Source organism: Lipotes vexillifer, unplaced genomic scaffold (assembly GCF_000442215.2).
Source record: "Lipotes vexillifer unplaced genomic scaffold, Lipotes_vexillifer_v1.1 scaffold656, whole genome shotgun sequence".
NCBI lineage: Eukaryota > Metazoa > Chordata > Mammalia > Artiodactyla > Lipotidae > Lipotes > Lipotes vexillifer.
The window spans coordinates 70,627-78,621 of record NW_006791939.1 but is presented as its reverse complement, the minus strand read 5'-3'; the positions used below and the strand labels follow the sequence as shown (position 1 = coordinate 78,621).

General features: G+C 46.7%; 1 pseudogene; it reads left to right on the top strand.

Annotated features, from left to right (window-relative positions):
* The first annotated feature begins 5,137 nt into the window (after positions 1 to 5,137).
* LOC103079341 (putative PRAME family member 24) overlaps positions 5,138 to 7,995 on the top strand; it is a 9,556-nt pseudogene continuing 6,698 nt past the window's right edge.

The window sequence follows — 7,995 nt, the reverse complement described above, 5'->3', positions numbered from 1 at the left end:
CAGATGGCATGGGTTGATGTATTTGAAGTGTTGAAGGAAAGAAGCTGTCAACCAATCATCTTATATCTAGCAAAACTGGCCTTCGAAAATGAGGGAGAAATTAAGACATTCCCAGTTAATCGAGAGTTGAGAGAGTTCTTAACTACCAGACCTGCCTGCAGCAGGGAGTCCTTCAGGTTTGAGTGAAGGACCCTGGACAGTAACTCAAAGTTTTATGAAGAAATAAAGATCTCTGGTAAAAGTAGATAGTTGGGTGATTAGAAAACCTAGTACCATTGTAGCTCAACTTTTTGTTTTCTATTTGATTTAAGAGACTAATCTATAATAAAAAACCTCCACAATTATTAGTCTGGTTTTGGACACACAGTGCATAAAGATGCAATTTTATGACATCAGTAACTGAAAGGGGGTGGAGTCAGAGCTGTATATGAGCAGGGGTTTTATATGTTATTGAAATTAAGCTGGTTTAGAAATTGAGCTATTTGTAATGAGGTGGATAAAACTAGAGTCTGTCATACAGAGTGAAGTAAGTCAGAAAGAGAAAGACAAATACCGTATGCTAACACATATATATGGAATTTAAGAAAAAAAATGTCATGAAGAACCTAGGGGTAAGACAGGAATAAAGACACAGACCTACTAGAGAATGGACTTGAGGATATGGGGAGAAGGAAGGGTAAGCTGTGACAAAGCGAGAGAGAGGCATCATAAAAAGAAATGAAATTGAGCTATTTGTAATGAGGTGGATAGAACTAGAGTCTGTCATACAGAGTGAAGTAAGTCAGAAAGAGAAAGACAAATACCGTATGCTAACACATATATATGGAATTTAAGAAAAAAAATGTCATGAAGAACCTAGGGGTAAGACAGGAATAAAGACACAGACCTACTAGAGAATGGACTTGAGGATATGGGGAGAAGGAAGGGTAAGCTGTGACAAAGCGAGAGAGAGGCATGGACATATATACGCTACCAAACGTAAGGTAGATAGCTAGTGGGAAGCAGCCGCATAGCACAGGGAGATCAGCTCGGTGCTTTGTGACCATATGGAGGGGTGGGATAGGGAGGGTGGGAGGGAGGGAGACACAAGAGGGAAAAGATATGGGAACATATGTATATGTATAACTGATTCACTTTGTTATAAAGCAGAAACTAACACACCATTATAAAGCAATTATACTCCAATAAAGATGTAAAAAAAATTTTTTTAAAGAAATTAAGCTGGTTTAAGTTGGCATTAGAGTGTTATAACTTTAGGATATTATTTGTAATCTCATGGTAACCACAAAGAAAATAGATATAGAATATCCACAAAAGGAAATGAGAAGGGAATTAAAATGTTTCACTACAAAAAATCAACTAAATGTAAAAGAAGATGGTCATGAAGGAAATGAGGGACAAAAAAGTCATAAAGCATATAGAAAACAAAAAGCAAAATGACAGAGGTAACTCTTTCCTTATCAGTCATTACTTTAAATGTAAATGGGTTAAACTCTTCAGGTGAAAGATTGACAGAATGGATAAAAACATATAATGCAACTATTTGCTACCTATAAGAGACTCACTTTAGATCCAAAAAATGGAGAAAAGTTGAACTCAAAAGGATAGAAGAAGATAGTCCATGCAAATAGTAACCAAAAGAGAGCAGGGGTGGCTGTACTAATATCAGACAAAATAGACTTTAAATCAGAAAATGTTACAAGGGACAAAGAAGGACATTATATGTTAATAAGAGGTTCAATACAGCAAGAAGATAAAATCATAAACATTTACACACCTAATGACACCATCAAAACACATGAAGCAAAAGCAGACACAACTGAGGGGAGACATAGTTCTACATAATAGTTGGAACCCTCAATACCTCACTCTCAATGATGGATAGAACAACTAGACAAGATGAGTGAGGAGGTAGGGAATTTGAAAAACACAATCAACCAGTTAGGTCTAACAGACACACACACCAACAGAACACACATTCTTCTCAAGGTCACATGAGGCCTTCTCCAGGACAGACCATGTGTTAGGCCACAATTAAGTCTCAGTAGATTTTACAAGATATCATACAAAGTATCTTCTCCAAGCACAATGAGATAAAGTTAGAAATCAGCAAGAGAAGGAAAAATGGAAAATTCACAAATTTGTGGAAATTAAACACACCTTAAAGAAACTTTGTGTCAAAGAAGAAAACACAAAAGGAATTAGAAAATATTTAGAGATGAAGGAAAAGGAAACACAAACTTATGAGAAACAACAAAGCAGTGCTAAGGGGAACATTATAGCCATAAACACACTACAGTAATCTCAAACAAATAACCTAACCTCATGCAACTAAGGAAACTAGAAAGGGAAGAACAAACTAAACCCAAAGCTAGAAGAAGGAAGTTAATAATAAAGATTAGAGCAAAGACAAAGTAGAGAATAGAAAAACAGAGAAAATCAACAAAACCCAAAGTTGGTTTTCTGGAAAAATTAACAAAGCTGACAAGCTGTTAGCTAGACTGACTAAGAAAAAAAAGGGAAGACAAATTATTAAAATCAGAAGTGAACATGGGGCAAAAAAAAAAAAAAAAAAAAAAAAGGATTATAGAGAGTACTATAAATAATTGTTCTCTAACAAATTGGACAACTAGATAACATGGACAAAGTCCTAGAACTACAAACCCTCCCAAGACTGAGTCACAAAGAACAGAGAATCTGAATAGATTCATAACTAGTAAGGTGATTAGATCAGTAATCAAAAACCCCTCTACAGAAAAACCTCTGTGCCCAATTGATGGCTTCACTGGTGAATCCTACCAGACATTTAGTGAAGAACTAACACCAATCCTTCTCCAACTTATCCAAAAAATTCAGGAGAAAGAACACTTCCTAACTCCTTCTATGAGTTATAATAAACTGGTTCCCTGAGCTCGGTTAGCTGCTTTAGCAAATTAATCAAACCCAAGGAGAGGGTTGTGGGAACCTCTGATTTATAGTCTGTTGGTCAGAGGTACAGGTAAGAACCTAGGCTTGCCATTGGCATCTCAAGTGGAGGCCATCTCATGGGACAGAGCCCTTAACTATCTCCAGGTAGACAGTGTCAGGACTGAGCTGAATTGTAGGCACCCAGCTGGTGTGGAAGAGTTGCTTGGTGGTGTAGCAAACATCTGCCACCACACACACACACACACACACACACACACACACACACACATGTTGGAATTGGGTACTAGAATCATTACCAGGTGAACTCACCATGTGAAACAGACCCTGCCACACACTTAGTACACAAGCACTTTTCAGTACGTGTGCTGGTCTATAAAAGATTTGAAAAAAATATGAAAGTGGGGAAGGTGGAAGTGGGATAATATTATGAGACCAGCTATGAGCTGATAACTGTTGAAGTTGGGTACGTTGGGATGAGGGTCATTATACTGATTTGCCTACTTTTGTGTATGTTCAAAGTTGTCCACAAGAAAAAGTCGAAGAAACAAAACACAAGAGTAAAGTGAATGTGTTGCCTGCATCACTGGACTCCTGTTCATTTAGGTGGTGAGTGGGGCGTGTGATAAACCGTGGCTTCTCTGAGGTGGGCTCACAGGGCTGGACACACTGTCCACCCTCCACAGCCATGACACAGAGAGGGGTTCACATCAGATCCATCGTCATGGTCATGCACCCTCTCCTGGGTGAGAGACCTCTCAGAGAATCTGATCATAGCCATGCACCTCACTCGTGGTCAGCAGGCACACACTCAACTGCAGCTCCAGTCATGGAGCCCATGTGCATTGGCCACACAGGAACCGGCCGCAGATGAGGGCATTTGGGACAGCTGGCTCTGACTTTACAGCTCTTGTGTTCTCCAGCCTGGTGTCTTTTAACCATCTGGGGCTGTGCTGGCTTGGGGAAAGAGCTGGCCAATGTGCACTTCAAGGTCAAGAAGTTAGGGCTTCCCTGGTGGGGCAGCAGTTGAGAGTCCACCTGCCGATGCAGGGGACGCGGGTTCATGCCCCGGTCTGGGAAGACCCCACATGCCACGGAGCGGCTGGGCCCGTGAGCCATGGCCGCTGAGCCTGCATGTCTGGAGCCTGTGCTCCACAACGGGAGAGGCCACAACAGTGAGAGGCCCACATACCGAAAAAAAAAAAAAAGAAGATATATAGCCCAGGAGATGTGCTGTGTTTCCTGCAGCGCATGGCTGAGAGAAGACGAGGTCCATGTGTCACTGGGGGTGGTGTGGGAGAAATGGGGAGAAGTTGGTCAAAGGGTAAAAGTCACAGTTCTGTAGGCTGAGTGAATCTAGAGATGCAACGCACAGCACGTTGACAGCAGTTAATGACATCGCGTCGTGTGGAGAAAACTCGCTGGGAGAGTAGACTTGAGGTGCTCAGACCACACCAAAAAGGGATAGTTATCTGAGCAGATGGACATGTTAATTAGCTCGCCTGTGGTAATCATTCCACTATGTACATAGACATCAAAATGTCATGTTGTACACCTGAAATTCATGCAAGTTTTATTAACAGTGAGGTCTGTGACATGAGTGGCCAGCAGCTGTACCTGGACACTGTGACTTCATCAATGGCAGAAATGACACTCCTGCCAGGGTGGGCCCAACCTGCAAAGGGACAGGTGTGTGTTGCTTCCTGGCTCTTGGAAACCAGCCCCCCAGCTGTGAAGAAGCCCGGCAGCCACACAGAGGAGGACGAGGCCCGGCTACCAGCCCAGCTGAGCCCCGGATAGCGGCCACTGTAAGCGAGGCCTCAGCAGCGCTCACATGTGGCAGAGAGGAGCCGTCCCCCGGGGCCATGCCCAAAGCATGAAATCCCATGGGAATAAATGATGATTATTTTAAACCACTGCGTTTAGGGGCAGTTGGTTTGACAGCGGAAGGTACCAAAACGCTGCCTCCGCCTGCCCCACGCCCGCTCCAGGCCCTCCACCTCCTCTCACCCCTGTTATAGGTGGACTGTTCCTGGCCCCCAGTTTCATATGTTGGGGTCCAAACCCCCCAGTGTGACAGTGTTTGGAGATGGGGCCTGTGCAGAGTCGCACCCTTGAATGCAGTTCTAAGGGTGGAACGTAAGCCAGTAGAGCTAAGGTCCTGACATAAGGGGAAGGGGCTACAGGGCTCCCCCCACCACATGAGGACACAATGAGGAGGCCGCCGTCTGCTGTCCACATGGAGAGTTCACACCAGACACTGACCCCACCGGACTGCGATCTGGGACTTCTGACCTCCAGAGCTGTGAGAAGACACACTTCTGTTGTTCAAGCCGCTCAGGCTGTGGCCTGTGTCATGGCAGCCACAGCACATTAATCATACACCCTCCAGCCTCGAAGCCTCTGCACACACCCTCCCTCCTGCCTGGACGCTTCATGCAGCTCACACCTCCTGGCCACAGTCGCTCTCAGCAACTGTGTTCCTAACTCGGGGATGGGGTGGGAGGTGGGGGTCATCAGCAAGGCCTCTGTCCCTGTTCACCCCTCTCAAAGTAGCCTGCCCTCCCCTCCAGCATGGGTCGGTCTGCAGCTGCAGCTTCGATTTCTTTGAATAATGGTTTGATGGATGTTCCCCCTCCTCCCAGGTCTGCACAGGGTCTGTCACACATACCTGCCCCATTTTTAGAAAAGGTGCTGGCCTTGACCGAGAAGGTAAAGCACCCTTTGACCCAGATATTCTGGTCCTGGATGTAAATACTAGTGACACGTGGGACATGGCTGGGCAGTGTGTCTCAGGGCCCTGGCCTTGCCTGTCCCATCAGGAGAATGGATGCATGCGGCCCATCCAGATGAGTGACACTGGGCAGCCATGGGAACACTCGAGCCTGGCCACCCTGAGCAGCAGGGGAGAGTTGCCCAGACAACCAGTCCCCAAAGAGGGCACATGTCACAGTCCAGCTGAATGAAATAACACAGAAAATACCAGTGCAGCCTGGGAGTCAGGCAATGAGGCCGAGAAGGGACAACATAGTCACAAATGTCAGGGCACCAGTCACCCCAGGGAGAGGGTTGTTTTCAAGGCGGGATGCGATGGAAACACCCATTTACTGACTTGCGTGGTGAATACCCTTGTCTAAACTATAGTGGAGCTTTAAACTATATGCAACACACACATACACATGTGTGTAGATAAGTTTTGTATGTCTTCTGTGTGTACACCAACAAGTTTTTGTGTGTTTTTTTATAAATTATTTTATTTTTGGCTGCATTGGGTCTTCATTGCTGCATGCGGGCTTTCTCTAGTTGCTGCGAGTGGGGACTACTCTTCGTTGCGGTTCATGGGCTTCTCACTGCGGTGGCTTCTCTTGTTGCGGAGCACAGGCTCTAGGCATTCAGGCTTCAGTAGTTGTGGCACATAGGCTCAGCAGTTGTGCCTCATGGGCTCTAGAGTGTGGGCTCAGTAGTTGTGGTGCACGGGTTTAGTTACTCCACGGTATGTGGGATCTTCCCGGACCAGGGCTCAAACCCGTGTCCCCTGCATTGACAGGTGGATTCTTAACCACTGTGACACCAGGGAAGTCCCACACCAACAAGTTTTAATGGAAAAAATGAACAATTGTTCGACAAAGTGGCAAACTTGTTTTTAAAAGGGGGACAGAGCTCCCAATTGCTCCTCAAACACCCAGGTCCAATGTCACAGGTGGATGAACCTGGGCTCCCCTGGCAGCACCCACCCGCCTCAATCTCACCAGTAGCAAATGACTGACCAGTTGCCTAAGTGTAAACCCATTTTCCAGAAGGACACTGGACTCCCTGCCCAGCATTTCCAGGTGGGCATCTGCGCCCACCAGCACAGCATCAGCACCCGGACGCTGGCAGGTGACAAAGACCAGATGACCAGCAGATCCTGTGCTCTCTGCCTGGGGCAGTAACAAGGCCAGACCAGCCCCCTGTCAGCTGGAGACTCTCTACAGCCATTCTCAGGACAGTTTCCCCACCTCTCAGGGTCTTGGAAGTGACCTTGTCTATGTCTGTTTCCTGCTCTGTCTTCTTCCATGAGGACAAGTGGTGTGTTAGGTGCACTGCAAGGTCTCTGGTGCTAAGACTGGCAGAGGCTCCTTACTAAATGGCTGAGGGGCAGTGACAGAGCAATGCCAGGAGTCCCGTGGTCCTGGGATATCCTGTGTCTGAGAGGTGGGGACACACCAGGAAACAAGAAGGGACCCTGAGCAGACCTTCATGGTCCCTTCCCAGCCCCACCTCTTACTGTCTGCCAAGCACCCTCAGAATGTCACTCAACCTCCAGGAGCCTCATCTGTGGATTAGAGATGTCAGGAATGATTAGCACCAAGAAAGTGGAAGGAGATAAGGCAGAAACCCGGCCTTGGGGGTGCTGATGGATAAAGCTGCTTCTCTCACCAGCTGCCTGAAGGTATAGCTGAGGATGTGAGCTCTGTGCCACGGGGCATTGCTCATGGGCAGCCCTGAGGGGCATGGAGGGAAGGGTGACTTCTGTGGTGGGTGATGCAGGGCCTGGTGCCAAGTAGGCTCCAGGGAAATGTTTGTTGCCTGAATCCATGAAGAGATGGACAAACCTCACATGCTAACAATAGAGTCACATTTAGAACAAGGACTGCATGTGCAGAGGCCACTCTTGCTGGTCCTAGGGCAGAAGGAACAATGCATGACATGGAGAGGGAGTGGGCAGAACTCCAGTGGATGACCCCTGCATGTGCATGGACAGGGCAGCAGGTGGCAGGAGCAACCCAGAGCCCTCTGCTTTCTTGCCCATGGGGATGAAAACCAGAAGAGGGTGACTTCAAACTGGTGTGAATGGATGCGAGGTCACAGAAGCAGCCTCACAGGCCTTAACCCACCCCCAGGGGACTGTCCCCAGAAGGTCTTTCAGAGCCAGGATGAGGCTTTACATGTGCATGTGCACAGGCCAGAGATGTTTTAGTTTGGGCTGCCCAGACACACCTGGAAATAAGGATTCTGGCACAAGGAGTTTATTTGGGAGGTGAAGGCAAGGGTGTAGGGGAGTGAGAAGAAGAAGGGAAGGCGACTAAT